Raw genomic sequence first — 17,317 nt, forward strand, 5'->3', positions numbered from 1 at the left:
TGTGGCTATGGTGGCTGGCTATAGCAGCAGCTTGTATGTATGGCTGTGTGTACACTTCGTATTAAGTTCACATTAGGATTTAGAAAAAGGGAGAAAGATAAAATGGCGGATTTAGGTGTACCTTTCGACGACTGCTACTTCATGTCAGTCATACCTTGTTGTAGTTGGTTGGATAATGGTTGTTGGCTTGCCATTGTTGATTTGCATTTGTACAACAGCAACGGCAACAACAACAATATGAGAAATAAATATCAATTCAAAGATTTCTACTTCTTATGACGGATGAAATGCTGATTACATCAATGAAGATGAGAACACACACAGACTTATGAAAAAAAAACATACACTCTTATATACATACATACACAAAGGTAATTCTTCTTATAACACACATGGCTACACTTTTATGCTTTTTAACGCTTTTGACGAACTGTACTTATAAGGCGAATTAATGATGGCTACAACAACGACTAGGGCATGATGCATGCATCCTTTGTCATCCTTTCAAATACTGCGTATGAGATATGTAAGTGCAACACACCATGGAGTCATAATAATTGCCAAACGAAAGGCATTGTCACAGAGATAAAAGTATTTTGAAGAAACTTTTGTGAAATTATCTACTCACGAGTGGGGGGAGATTAAAGAAACTCTTTCTAAATTGCTACATTGCTACATAACGCTTTTAAGAGTTAATTTTGTTATCCCTTCTTATTATAGAGTTTTGTGTTGGTTAGCTTTTAACTGCTCTTATGTTAATGTATGGGAAATGTGTCAAATTTAAGGTTCATAGCGCATAAAATGAGTTTTAACTTTAAGGACAAATATGTATTTGAAATAAGAAATTAAGGAACGAAATCAGATTTTTAAACCGAAGATGCACTTTGATATTGTTTATAGTCAAGAAGTTGTAATCGTCCCCGATCCTACAGATTCTCTGGGAAGAATCAACTAGGTTTGGCTCACATATCGACCATTAATAGTTAGGTTAGGTTATTGCGGCAGCCTGTAAGCAAACTAACTTTACCAGAGAAGAAAGGATGCTGTTTAGTTTCTAATCCTTGGCCTCATAATATGCCAAGGATTTAAGACATATTTTAAAGATTTAATAATCAAAGGGGTATCTGTTTTACTTGCTAGTGTGCGACGCACAAAAGCAATGGATGTTCTATAGTCTTCTCTTGCCCACCATCCTGAGAAATTCGGCAGAGCTCAACGCTTGCATCCGTTGTTCAGCATGTTTTCAATTTGTCATTGAGCTGTCATGTGACAGGTACGATCATATACTAGCCAACAACAGTAAGTCTTTAGACAGAACCAGATAATTTTGGGGCTTCTACAGCACCCTTTCGGGCCTTATCTCAGAGGATCAAGTGTATGCTAGAGACATATCCACAAATTCCATTTAATTGGCATTTTTAGTCTTACAAGCTCGTACTTTGTACAATTCCCTTAGGCCTGACACCCAGAATATTTGGATATTTTACTTTTCAGAGACCTATTGGAGAGATCTGCATCAAACAAAACCGGATTTGTATTCAGAAATACGATATCCTGAGATTTAGTGGGGGCCACACTGTTTGAAAAGATAAATACCCGCCCTGCTTAAGTATATGTCATGTATTTATGTCTTAAGCGATTCCTTCACCTCTAAGCCTTCTAGCAGATTTTAATGTTTAAAAAAAAAAAATTTGAAAAAAATTTTCATAGAATTTAATGTTGACAAAATTTTCTATACAAATAAAAAATGTTCCTGATTTTTCGAACATTTCCAGCTCGAGATTAGAGATATTCAATGCTTGCTATTAAAACAATAGCATGGCAAAGAACTTATAAAAGTTGGGCAAAAGTGTGTTGTCATTTAAAACACTTTGACTGGCATGGATCGCGATTTCTGATACGACATGTATCTTCATCAACTCCTTTAACGAATTTTTTGTGGTGCCTTACATATCCAAAAACTATTGAGTAGGGAGTAGAGTACGCTTTTGTTTTGAAACAGGGCTCAATAAGTCCTCTAATTCTCCTTAGCGCAGTAAGAGAGAAGGAATCCTTATTTTCCACTATTCCGATAGAAACTAATCATCAAAACATTGCCAAACTCTTTTTGTAGTCCACCTGAACATTCTTTGAATTGACATTCAAAGAATGTTCAAGTGGACAATAAAAATATTAAAGTGTCAAGGTGGCGCTTAGCCTCTTTAATACACCTCATTTGACCCATCATGACAATATGGGACTCATTAGAAAAGGAATCCAGTTTTGGAGCCAAGTGTCTGTGGGTAAGCCCCAAATCACCCCCTAAACTGAACTTATTTCCCGAACATATCAATATGGGACTCAAATGAAATGGTTTTGGGAGTAAATAACGAAGTTGATACCGATTTTTGAGGGCAAAGTGGTTTACTCCCAAAATACACTCCAAACCGGACATTTTTACCCACTACAATATAAGAGTCCAAAGAAAGGTATAAGAGAGTAGAAAAAAAATTTGCCATGAACATTTCATTAAAGAACAGCGGCAAACTTCTCACATATCAATGAATGCTGTCCGATTCAAGTTTAAGCTCAATGATAAAGGACCTCCTTTATATAGCCGAGTTTTAACGGCGTCTCACAGTGCGACAACTCTATTGGGAGAAGTTTTTAGATGACTTCTTTGCATGGTATAGTACCTCACAAATGTCGCCTACATTAGGAGGGGATAACCACCACTTAAATGTTTTACAATGTTCTCGCCAGGATTTGCACCCACTCACTTAGCATCATTGGCGGACTTGCTTACCTCGACGCTTCAATGGCACGAATTCGATATCCACAGGACTAATATATCGATCATTGCAATATAGGGTTCAAATAAAAGGTATAAGAGCTTTAAAAAAGGAGCTGCGGTGTGGGCCCAGTTTGGCCAGGTTTCTATAGAAATAAAATTTTGACAAAATTTTCTGCAGAAATAAAATATTGACAAAATTTTCTATAGATATAAAATTATGACAAAATTTTCTATAGAAACAGACAAAACTTGTAAAATTTAATGATCTTGGCCCTAACAGGCAAAAACTTGAAAAATGAAAAATTCGGCAGAGCCCGGCCGGGATTCGAACCTGGGCACACGGAGCAACAGCGAGAGCCATTGCCGCTGTCTTAGTGTTTGAAGCCATCAATACAACTTCCAACAGATGCACAAAATCATGTGTAGTATGGAAGAAGTGTAATTTGTCACAGAAAGAATGTCTGTCATTACACAAAAATACATGCATTGGAAAAAGTACAGCTAATAGACAGGGTTGTCGAGTGTGGTTAATGTGGCAATTATATCATAGATGCGTTTTCGCTATTAGTACGATTTAAATACAACAAACCAACGCACGGCCCTTGAAGCCATCACACCTAACATGGTTGAAAAGTCTTCTAACCAAAGACGAAACGCGTCTTATAGTGGTAGGTGTGTGTTGCGATCTTTGGCTTTCCTTTTCCATTTGCATCTCCGATCATTGAGCTCGTCTCGAAAGAGAAACAAACAAAAATTGTAAAATTTAATGATAGATCGCCCTAACAGGCTAAAACTTGAAAAATGAAGAAATCAATTTTGATAATATTTTTTATTGAAATAAAAGAAATGTTCCTTTCACAAAACCACAATCTATTTCTAAAACTTCTTTTAAAATTTTAAATATATATGTATCTTTTTAAACTTGATACTTCCCATTTTTAAACGAAAATAAAACAATTTTTTCCTTAAGAGACAAGATTCTACATAATATCCTTTTGACATTCTTTCAATCACAAAAGTTTTAAAAATCAGCATTAAATATTTCATGGACCTTCTCCTATATTTACATCATTTTCGACAAATGGAAAAAGGCGTTGCAGTTGCAGGATTGTATTACATCCTGACTGTTTGTCATACACCGAAGGCAATTGCATCCTTGCTGGCTAGAGGAATTTTACTTTCATTTTTCACGTTTCATTGGTTTGCAAACTAAAAAAAAGAAAAAAAACAACAACAACAAAAATGTTTAAGCCCCCTCATCACGGACGTTGTTATCTTTATTGTTTATCTCGGGCAGTAAAATTTAACTTGTGTTATTGATACCATGGATGGCATTGTGGTCGTTTGCACACCGGTCTTTATCGCCCGCTTTGAAATACGATATGCTTCCATTGTGCAAATATGCCGCCTGGACGAACTTTGTGATTAGCTATTAAAGATTAGCTATAATGAAAAGAACAAGGACTACGGGAATCAAAACCAAAAATAAAAATAAACCTGGCGATTTTTTTTTTCAATCAAACTACGAGGACAAGGGAGAACAGTATGCAGCAGCCTGATGCTCGGCTTCACAGTGTATACAGAGATTCAGACAATCGCATACGCATCAAGTCTCAACTCCTGGCCAATTGTTCCTTGGCAAACACACCTCTATGCTTGCCGAGAGCACTTTTTTGTTGTTGTTGTCTTGAATTCACATAATTATGACGCGCGTCCCCCTCAAATATCATTCGAAGCGAAAAATGGAAAGACAAACGGACCTACACACATTTCGGCAGACTTGAAAGCCAGCCGCCCTGAAAAGCCGTAACAACAACGAACTTTTACTTACAAGCTTCTTGGCTTCGGCAGTCTCGTCTACCTTTTTTGCTATGTATTTACTCTCATATATTCATACACACTCACTCACACACATACAAAGGTGATCAAATTAAAATTTGCTGTTTTTGTTTTTGTTGGTAATGTTCCTGCTGTTGCCCATGGCAAGGAAGTTGGCGAAAGCAAATACCAATCACATGGCACATTATTAGATGTTACTGCCGCTGCGGTTTCTAAATGTCCACGGAGGGCCGAAGGAAAATGAATTACCCTGACAGGCGGTTAACATTGACACTATACAATGAAAACATTAATATCCTGTTTAAAGGAAGGGAAAACAAAGATACCAGCTGTAAAAATGGCCCCAATTTTTCGTACCACAAATAAAACTCCCTAACACACTCTCTAAAGAATTATAACTTTGACAAAAATAATTTCCATAAAAAAAAAGGTTGACAAAAGTTATCTCCGAAAAAAAAGATTTTTTAAAAAATTCTCGACAGAAGTAAAATTTGGACAAAATTTTTCATAGAAATTAAATGTAGACACATTTTTCTACAGAAATAGGAACCTTTACTAAAATGTTGTGGCAAAATTTTTTATAGAAATAAAAGTCTGCTAAGTTGGGCCGGGCTGAATCTTGGGAACCCACCATCATGGATTCTGCTGAAATAAGGGAGCTATATCTAGTTTAGACCGAAATGGAGCGTACTTGGCGCAGTTGTTGAAAGTCATAACAGAAGATTATATGCAAAATTTCAGCCAAATCGGAAAAAATCACGGCTTGTAAGGGCTCAAGAAATCAAATCGGGAGATCGGTTTATATGGGAGTTGTTGGAAGTCAAAATATTGGGTTGCCCAAAAAGTAATTGCGGATTTTTTAAAAGAAGGTAAATGCATTTTTAATAAAACTTGAATGAACTTTAATCAAATATACTTTTTTTAAAACTTTTTTTCTAAAGCAAGCTAAAAGTAACAGCTGATAACTAACAGAAGAAAGAATGCAATTACAGAGTCACAAGCTGTGAAAAAATTTGTCAACGCCGACTATATGAAAAATCCGCATTTACTTTTTGGGCAACCCAATATAACACTATGTTCAAAATTTCAGCCAAATCGAAAAAAATAGCGGCTTGTAAAGACTTGGTTCCGTTGATGGGAGTCATATAAGAACACCATGTACAAAATTTCAGCCAAATCAGAAGAAAATTGTGGCTTCCAGGGGCTCAAGAAGTCAAATCGGGAGATCGGTTTACATGCGATCTATATCAGGTTATACACAGATTTAAACCGTACTTGGCACAGTTGTTGGAAGTCAAAGTGGAACACTATGTGCAAAATTTCAGCCAAATCGGACAAAAATTGCGGCTTCCAGGGGCTCAGGAAGTCAAATCGGGAGATCGGTTACATGGGAGCTATATCAGGTTATAGACCGATTTGGACCATACTTTGCTCCGTTGTTGTAGGTCATAATAGAACACTATGTGCAAAATTTCAGCCATATCGGATGAAAATTGTCAAATCGGGAGATCGGTTTATATGGGACCTATATCATGTTTTTGACCGATTTGAACCGTACTTAGCACAGTTTTTGGGAGTCATAGCAGAACATCTTATACAAACTTTCCGACAAATCGGATGAAATTGCAGCTTCCAGGGGCTCAGGAAATCAAATCGGGAGATCGGTTTATATGGGATCTATATCAGGTTATACATAGATTAAAACCGTAGATTGGCACAGTCGTTGGAAGTCATAACAGAACACTATCTGCAAAATTTCATCTAAACCGGACAAAAATTTTGACTTCCATGGGCTCAAGAAGTCAAATCGGGGGGTCGGTTTATATGGGAGCTATATCCAAATCTGAACCCATGTGGCCCATTTGCAATTCCCAACGACCTACATCAGTATAAAGTATCTGTGCAAAATTTCAAGCAGCTAGCTCTACGCGTTCGACCACTATCGTGATTTCGACAGACGGAGGGATGCACATGGCTAGCTCGAATCAGAGCATCGTTTGAGCATCAAAAAATGTTCTGCTCAGAAAATTTATGCAGTTAAATTCTTCCCTCCTCTCAATAGAGATTCTTTTTTAAAGAATCCCTTTAATTTCTCAACATAGATATCGATTTTATATCAATTTGTATAAGACATTACTTATTGACAGACAAAATGAAAAATTTCGTCCCCAGCGACTTTTGGTTGTTTGTGTGGGTGTGTATGTAAGCATACACATATATTTGGGTCTCATTTCTTGTCTATACTCCAAATTATATTTGTACATAAGCACTTATGTACACGAAAAATGCGCATACACACACACACACACACATTTAGAGACCTAAGGAGATGAAACAAATAACACAAAGAACAAACAATGCCACTACCGCCATCATCATCATTTTGGTTGCCATCCTCCTTCTAGGAAGCAGGCTGTGTAGCACCACCCCAAAAAAGGATATTTTTTGGTGGTTGAATCTCACCACTCGAAAAGTCGTGAAACTTTACGTGTGGAATTTATTTTGCCGCCATGGCAGCCACCACCGTGAATTCATTGCCGTCGTCACCACCCCACAGCAAGCAACCCGAGTTCTATTGAATGAGTATACATTAGTTGTTGTAGTTGTTGGGTATTTTGTGTGACTTTGCTGGAGTGACAAGCTTTTCACTTTTGTCTTTTTAATTTGCGTTTATCTCCCCCAAAGGCTCTTCAAATATGATGACAGTACTACGGCAACCAGCGACTTGGCAAATACTACATCATGATTACGATGATGATGATGATGACTAGGAAGACGATGTCGTAGACGAGGCCATTGCTGAGACCGATCTAAGCCATAAGGCCATTTTGTGATTTGCCATGCCATTTAGTTTGAAAAATGCTTATTTGCTTCTTAGCCCTGCTTTTATAAGTCCGACTGTGAACAGTGAGGGGGCCACACAAACAATCGTTAGAGGTTTTAATATGGATGAAATTGATGACAACAATATTGCAATGCTTTGTCTCCTAGTATTTAACTACTTGCCATACGCATTTCAAAACAAATATTCTCTAGGGAAAACTGGGCGGCTGGATGAGTAACAGTCAAGAGCACATTGGGTTAAAGGTAAGGTTAAAACAAGTAAAAACGTGTAAATTCGGCCGGGCCGAATCTTATATACCCCCCACCTCGGATCGCATCTATCGAGTTCTTGGCGCAGTATCTCTTTTTAGGCAAACAAAGAATAATGAATAAGGACGGAGGAGAATGTGAAGGAGAAGGAGGAGGGGCTATATCAGGTTATAGTCCGATTCGGGGCTCAAGAAGCAAAATCGGGAGATCGGTTTATATGGGAGCTGTATCAAGCTATAGATCGATTCAGACCATATTGCACACGTATGTTGAAGGCCATGGAAGAAGCCGTTGTACAAAATTTGTGCCAAATCGGATGAGAATTGCGCTCTCTAGAGGCTCAAGAAGTCAAGATCCCCAGATCAGTTTATGTGGCAGCTATATCAAAACATGGACCGATTTGCGCCATACTCATCACAGTTTTTGGAAGTCATATTAAAACAACTCATGCAAAATGCCAAATCGGTTTATATGACACCTATACCAGGTTACGGACCGATTTGGACCATACATCGCACAAATGTTGGAAGTGATACCAAAACACGAGCAAAATTACAGTCAAATCGGATAAGAATTGCGCCTTCTAAAAGCTCAAGAAGTCAAGATCCAACATCGGTTTATATGGCAGCTATATCAGATTATGAACCGATTTGAACCATATGTAGCATTGGACGCGATATCAAAACACTACGTGCAAAATTTCAGTCAAATCGGACGAGAATTGCGACCTCTAGAGGCTCAAGAAGTCAAACTCCAAGATCGGTTTATGTGGCAGCTATATCAAAACATGGACCGATTTGGCCCATTTAGAGTCCCAACCGACCTACACTAATAAGAAGTAGAAGTCAGCATGGAAAAGTTAGGAAATTTTGTCCAAATTTCATTTTAACAGAAAATCCTGTCGAAATCTAAGTTTCAAAGAAAATTTAATCGAAACGTGAGTTTTAAAGAAAATTTCATGGAAATCTAATTTCATAGGAAATTTCGTTGAAATTTAAAGAGGATTTTGTCGAAAATTGGAACATTTTTATAGAAATCTCGTCGAAACTATATTTTGTTAGGCGATAATATATAGTCACAAATTGGATTCGCTAGATAATTTCATCGAAATTGAATTTTTCTAAGTATTTTTTCAAAAAATGGACTTTCATAAAAAAAAAACTTCTTTCGCTGAAATTTATTTTTAAATAGAACAAGTAAGAGCGTGCTAAGTACGGCCGGGCCGAATCTTATATACCCTCCACCATTGATCGCATTTGTCGAGTTCTATGCGCGGTATCTCTTTTTAGACAAACATAGAATATTGAATAAGAACTGTTATCCTATTGGAGCTATATCAAGTTATAGTCCGATTCGGACCATAATTGAATGCTGATTGACATTGTAGAAGTCATTGTGTAATATTTCAGTTCATTCGGATAAGAATTGCGCCTTGTAGGGGCTCAAGAAGCAAAATCGGGAGATAGGTTTATATGGGAGCTGTAACAAGCTATTGATCGATTCAGACCATACTAGACACGTATGTTGAAGGTCATGAGAAAAGCCCTTGTACAAAATTTCAGCCAAATCGGATGAGAATTGCGCCCTCTATGAACCGATTTGAATCATACTTAGCACAGTTGTTGAAAGTAATACCAAAACACTACGTGCAAAATTTTTGTTAAATCGGACGATAATTGCGCCCTCTAGAGGCTTAAGAAGTCAAGACCCAAGATCGGTTTATATGGCAGCTATATCAGGTTATGAACCGATTTGAACCATACTTGGCACAATTGTTGGATATCATAACAAAATACGTCGTGCAAAATTTCATTCCAATCGAATAAGATTTGCGCCTTCAATAAGATCGGTTTATATGGCAGCTATATCAAAACATGGACCGATATGGCCCATTTACAATACCAACCGACCTACACTAATAAGAAGTATTTGTGCAAAATTTCAAGCGGCTAGCTCTACTTCTTCGGAAGTTACCGTGCTTTCGACAGACAGACGGACGGACGGACATGGCTAGATTGACATAAAATTTCGCGACGATCAAGAATATATATACTTTATGGGGTCTCAGACAAATATTTCGAGTAGTTACAAACAGAATGACGAAATTAGTATACCCCCCATCCCATGGTGGAGGGTATAAAAATTCGTAGGTATTCGATTATTATAGAAAATTTTGTCCAAAATTCGAAATCTCGATTTCCATAGCCTGCCCAATGCACTTATAGCACACCACATATGCCTTAACCTTTATAAAAAGGGTTTTATTTTACTCTCTATTGTAAATAAAGGACCTTTTTTTTAGCTATTATCTTTTTGGCAACACTGATTTAAAAAGCTCACGCACGTTTAGTGTTTTGTTTCACTGACAAACATCTTCAGTTTGGTCTATAATTTAATCATGAATAGTCTTACAAACGAAAAACGCTTGCAAATTATTGAATTTCATTATCACAATGCGTGCTCCGTTAAGAAAGTTCAACGCGCGCTTCTTCCATTCAAGCGACAAAGCTAATTTTTGGCTCAATGGGTACGTAAATAAGCAGAATTGTCAATTTTGGAGTGAAGATTAGCCAGAAGCACTGCAAAAGCTACCAATGCATTCAGAAAAACTCACAGTTTGGTGCTGTTTATGGGCTGGTGGCATCATTGGACCATACTTCTTCAAAGATGATGCGAATCGTAATGTAACTGTAAATGGTCAGCGTTATCGTGAGATGATATCCAACTTTTTTTGCCCAAAATGCAAGAGCTTGACTTGAATGATATGTGGTCTCAACAAGACGGTCCCACTTGCCACACAGCACGCGTAATAATGGACTTATTGAGAGGCGAGTTCGGTGAAAATTTTATTTCACGTTCGGGACCGATCAATTTGCAGTCTAGATTGTACGTTTTACATCTTTAGACTATTTTTGTGGGGCTATATTTAAGCTCCTGTCTATACAGACGAGCCCGCTTAAATTGACGCAATTCAAAGCCACTTCACGACTTCTTTTATTGCAAGGATCTCCGCTTGATACACACTGCAGTGGTCAGGTAACCTTTTCGATTCCAGATCTTTAGAATACACCTCAAAGCCCACCTGGTCGTCTAGTTTGGAACTATCCGTATAGAATTCTATGCAAATTCTTTTACCAGGGATTTCGAAGTTCCAATCGGTTCTATCAGGAATAGTGGCACAATACTTTTTATCCAAAAGCGTCTCTAGCATGGTGTAATCCACACAGCCTGGAACATCTGACATTGTATGAGGGATAACAGTGTCCGTAGCCGGCACATGACTAAAGAGAAAGCTCCCTTATCCTCAAGACAGTGGTCGCAGCAATTAGTCTAGCTTCAGAGCATCAAATGGTGTCGTCCTCAGTATGGCTATGATGCACAAACAAACCCAGTTGAGTATTGAACAATAGGTGGACTTTTGAAGCGCAGTCCACCAGACCACAACACCATATAGCATTATAGGTCTGACAACTGCAGTATATACCCAATGCACGATACGCGGTCTAAACTCCCAACTTATGCTAATGGCTTTCTTGGAGGTGGGCAAGAGTTGCCCTTTCCAAAATGTTGGATTTAAAGTCCAATTTCCTGTCCAGCAAAACACAAATTTTGATTTAGTCTATTTGCGCTCTTATATTTTTATCTTTAAAACCTTTTCGTGATTTTTCAAACATAATCTAGCTCAAGATCATATTCAATGCTTTCTGCTCATGAGATTTGAAGCACTTATTGAGCCCTGTCTTAAAACAAAAGTGGGCTGTACACCGTACTCAATGGTCGTTGGGTATGTAGAGCAATTTGACAAGGGTGATACATAGCGTATCAAAAAACGCCACCATGCCAGTCAAAGTGTTTGAGAAACAGCACACACTTGAAAAACCACGGAAATTTGATTATCATAGAAATTTGTGTTTCCTTGAAAATTTTGTCAAAATTTTGTCGACATTTGATTTTCATAGAAAATTTTGGCAAAATTTTATTTTCATAGAAAATTAAGTTGAAATTTGATTTTCTATGAAAATTTCTTCAAAATGTAGTTTTTGTTGACAATTTTGTTGATTTTCGCCAATATATATATTTTTTTAATTTTTTCGAAATTTGTGTTTCCTTGAAAATTTTGTCAAAATTTGGTGCTAGAAAAAATTTGTATGCCAGAGTTATTGAAATTCTGTCTACCTTATAATTTATTGCAAATTGCAAACTAACCCACTGTGATGGATAGAGGCAATAACATGCAGTTCGAGTGATGATTCAATTTGATATGAAATTGTTCTTGTCTCTAAAGGACCTTAGATTTCATTATTTTTCGACATTAACATCTGCTATTAGTCTGAATGAAGTTTTGTGCGTTTAGAAATGCCTGCCAGCGATTTTTTATCTCAGCTTGGAGATTTTACGCAGCATCAGCAATTGCATAAATAAACTATAAAACAAAACAACAACAACAAAAAAACAGCCAACAAACATATACCACCCTAGGTAAATACAATGGAAGAGCAAAACGAAATACACACAACAATAAAAAGTGCTCAACTGTTTCCATTTCCATTTTGGAATGCTTTGAAAATACGTTTTCACCGTTTCGATTACGCAAAAAGTGAATCAATGCCAAGGAAAACAATGGCAGGAAGGCGAAAAGAAAGGAAACAAAGCCCATGAGGCTGCGTATGAGTAACACCGATGAGCTCTTCGGAGAGATACAGAGACACAGACAGACAGACAGCTCAAGGGTGCATCCTTTTGTTGGAAAACCAAACGACTACAACACATCTGATTGTTGGCAATTATTGTTTTACTACGCATAGCTCACGGCTTAAATAAACAAGGAAGCAAGAGCAGCAGCAGCAGCAACAACTATAGCCAGGAGCCAACAGCCACCAAATTATCCAGGCGGAACAATAACAACAATGAGGAATAAGTAGCAAAACAACTGTCAGTAGCATATTTAAATCACCAAGCATAGGATCCTTGTTAACAGACGATGTTGATGATGATCCTTCACATTATCAACCATCACCTAAAATTGGGCAATCATTACTCGCACACACAAACACACACACACACAACCAACATCCTTCACTTTGAGCTGCCGATTGAATACAAGACTAAAAGAGTAAAAACTACTTCTGTTATTATCCTTTGACTATGACTTGAACTCAAATCGCAGCCAAACACACACCAAATACAAATTCAGAATCCGTTTAACATCTGATAGGAAACGGAGATTCCAACAAAGAACACCAAAAACGATTTGCAGAATAAAAATCACCCATTCCCCACAGGTACCCTGCTCATTGTTAAACGTCACAACTGTTTAAGGACTGCTGCTGACAAATCGCCTACACCAAAAACAAGGAAATAAACACTCCAAACCAAATATTTGCAGCTCACCTCAAACAATTGCAGGCTGACATTAAGAGGCTTACACAGGATATCTTTGATCAACATCAAAAGTTCCCTCGGTAAAAGACCAGAAAACAAAAATCCACCAGAACGGATACCTCCTCCTTTGAGATAAGAGAGATCGATTAGAGACAGAGTTAAGTGTCTCATTTAATGATACCCTTTATCATGTCGTCTCAATCAAATCAATGTAAAAATCCTTAAAACATAAAAATTTCAAGCGGCTTATTTAAAGATGTTAAAATTCTACAACTCCATCTTTCCCATACAAAAATGGATGGATAATAAAATGAACAATATCTATGGCAACATGTATCAATGTCCGAGTCCTGTGTCGAAAGTTAAACAGATTCGAATTCAAACCGTTTAAATTCGACTAGACCGAAGACTAGGATAGCCAAATATCCTCATATTGAGCCATCAAGCGGTGCAGTGGCGGGATACTTAATACCGCCTAACGGACATGGGGCCGACGACGAGACAATCACCGACTCTCTCAACATTGGGAAGACTAGGATAAGCTCGGTCCTAATACTAAAAAATTAGGCAGTGCAGGGCGAGAGACCCAACACAGCCTAATGAACAGGGACCCGGCGACGGAACCATCAACGACTTTCTCGAGATTAGGAAGACTAGGATGGATAAAGATACTAATGCTGAAACATCAGACAGTGCAGAGACAGAGAACTCAATGTCGTCTAACACACAGGTAGTCAACGATGAGACCATAACCTACTCCCAAGAAGCCCATTTACTCAAGATTTGTAAGACTAGTATAGGCAAAGATCCTAATATTGGAACATCATGCAGTGCGGGAACGGAAGACTCAATACAGCCTAATCAACAGGTACCCGATGATGGAAACATTACCTTTCTCAGGATTCGGAAGACTAGGATAGGCAAAGATCCTAATATTAAAACATCAGGCAGTGCAGTGACAAGAAACTCAAAACAGCCTAAAGAAAAGAGATCATCACCCACTCCCAAGAAGCCCATCTAATAGAGCACCAATGATTGAGGTCATTCAGATTAACCTCCACCGGAGCGAGACAGCTACTCAAGCTCTGATGGAGAAAATCAGCAAGGGCCAGATTCATATTGCCTTAATTCAGGAGCCATGGATGACCCAGAACAAAGTTTCTGGACTAAACCATATAAACTACCAATTATTCTATGCTAACACTCGTATTCGGCCGGGGACCTGCGTTATTTGTCATAAAAATTTAAATTATGTATTTTCTTCAGAGACAGGGAGACAGTGGAGCATACCTGGCATAACTTATCTGTCTTTCGACTGCCCGATACCGCCAACTCTGTTGGAGCTGTAACGGTTGGTGGGGAAAGCAGACAGACAAGATATGAGGTACTAATAGGGTGCGATGCCAACTCTCACATTTCGTGGGATAGTACCAACACTAATAAGCGGGGCCAAGCCCTGGCAGAGTTCTTGAATACTAACGACCTAATAACAACACCGCTACCTTTGATAATAGGATTAGGGAGGAGGTATTAAATGTGACGATATGTTCGGAAAATCTAATCGATGAGGTTCAGGATTGGAGGGTCTCCATGGAACACTCTTTCTCTGACCATCGCTACATTAGGTATAGAATAGCACGGCCAGCGCCGAATCCGAAAAGCTTCCGGAATAAGTTAAAAAACCATTTGGCCAAATTCGGAATGCTACTGAGAAGAAGACTTGGGCAAGATAATTTAGATTGTCCAAGCATAGAAGACATTGACGACAATGCCAACAAAATAACGACTGCTCTAGTGGTTGTCCTTTTCGAGAAAGGAAATCAGCCCAATAAAAACCCTGGATGGCCAGGGAGATACGCAACATTGGGAAAGAAGTCCGCAGACTTTATAACAGAGCAAATAGTAAAAAAGCGGAAGTATATTGGGATGTGCATTACATACGGCTCAAGGAATACAATAAGATTACCGGAGCGGCAAAACATGCCGTCTGGAAGATTTTCTGCGAGCAGGCCAATACGTTAATAACGCCGCCAAGATGAAAAAGTTTCCCTCAAAAACCCATATCCAAACTAAAAAGTTATTAGACGACATGGGAGTGAGAGCAGAGACAACGGAGGAGATGTTGAGGCTTTTGATGAAAATGTATTTTCCACAGGATACGATGGGACTCAGGGACCACCCGAATCTTGGAATACGGAATTTATAGTCAAGGAAGCCTTAAGGAGCTTTAAACCATTTAAGTCACCTGGGCCTGATGGAATATTTCCGGCTTTACTACAAAAGGAGGTCGACTATATGGCGCCTCATCAGGACACTACTATCATAGTGTGCCTATGACTAGCATTTACTCCGAAAGTCTGAAAGGAGGCAAGGGTGGTATTTATACCCAAGCCTGGCAAGGCAATTTATACGACACCAAAGGCCTGCAGACCTATCTGCCTTACGTCCTTTCTATTCATTTTTTATGGTGGATACCATGATAAGAGTAGGACATCCAGCGAACTGTTCAAATACAAACAGCATGCCTATGTCAGGGGACGGTCGTTGGAGGCAGGGCAGTCTCCAGGTTGTGCATAAAAAAGAGGAATCCAAGGCGTACACATTGGCGGTTTGCATTAACGTCAAGGGGCGTCTAGTCTGCTATGCAGACTATGTTACAATACTTCTTAGGAGTAAGGATCCGAAACAGCTATGGAGAAGGGTCGTAGGGTCTTGCATATGGCATAGGACTGGGCTAGACCCAGGTGTTTTAATGTTAACCCAGACAAGACTGAAAGACCCTAAATCGACGAATCGGTCTATATGACAGCTATATCCAAATCTGAACCGACCTGGGCCAAATTGAGGAAGGATTTCGAAGGGCCTAACTAAACTCATTGTCCCAAACTTCAGCAAAATCGGATAATAAATGTTGCTTTTATGGGCGCAAGACCTTATATCGGCGGATCAGTCAATATGGGGGCTATATCAAGATATAGTCCCATATAGCCCATCTTCGATCTTAACCTGCTTAGGGACAAAAAAAAGAATCTGTGCAAAGTTTCAGCTCAATATCACTATTTTTTAACACTGTAGTGTGATTTCAACAGACAGACAGACGGACATGGCTAGTTCGTCTTAGATTTTTACGCTGATGAAGAATATATATACTTTATAGGGTCGGAAATGGATATTTCGATGTGTTGCAAGCGGAATGGCAAAATTAATATACCCCCATCCTTCGGTGGTGGGTATAATAAAAAACTAATTCTGACTATATTGCAGCTTGATAGTTTCGTCAATATTTTTTAATATTTTTGGAAGTGATCACGAATTAAGTTTAATTTTACGCTAGGTGCTCTAGTCTAGAAGAAAAGGACATATTAATATTTTTTAAATTAAGGTCACCGAACTATGACGCAAGCGCCTGGGTTCAAATCCTGCGTGAACACCAGAAAAAAATCTCAGCGGTAGTAAACCTTTTACAAATGCTGGCTACATTTGTATGGTATTCAGTCATATTAAAACTTCTCTAACAATTGGTGTCGCTATGCGGCACGCCGTTCGGACTCTGCTTAAAAATGGAGGTCCATATCATTTTATTCATAAAACTGTAATAAAACTGCACTTTTTGATATGAGCGAAGTTTTCTCTGTTCCTTAATGGAATGTTTATGGGAAAATATGTGTATATGCCCTAGATTAGCCATTAAAAATAATCGAACATTAACAGACGGGAGCCCAGAGAAAAACACGATACTGCCGATGAGTGTGGTCTAACCAACCACCGAAACGTCCTCTAATGCTGCGTTTGTTTCCGTACCTAACAATTTCTTTTCTGAAGTCAATAAAAACCTTTCATTTTAGTGATATTCATTCTCATGGTCAATCAACCCGTGTCTTTTCCCTTTGGAAGATTGATGCAAACTAGATGAAATGAATGACCAAGCCTTACCGGCGAACATAATAAATAAAATTTCAATATTTGGCTGATTTCTTCAATATATAAAATTCTTAGAAGTAATCAAAATGAACCTTATTTTGCTCTATATTTTTGGAAGTTATGATCATTTTTAAAAATTAAATTTAAATCTGTCTGCCTTTAACAAATCTTCAAAATTTGTCACGAAAAATCCTTACTTTTGTGCTAGGAGAACAGTTTAGGCACTTATGTCCTTTTAAAATTTTGTTTTTTTTACATTTTTTATTGAATTTTTGGATTTATGGCCATTTGGAGTTTTGTTAAAAAATA

This window comes from Stomoxys calcitrans, chromosome 4, assembly GCF_963082655.1.
Source record: "Stomoxys calcitrans chromosome 4, idStoCalc2.1, whole genome shotgun sequence".
Lineage (NCBI taxonomy): Eukaryota > Metazoa > Arthropoda > Insecta > Diptera > Muscidae > Stomoxys > Stomoxys calcitrans.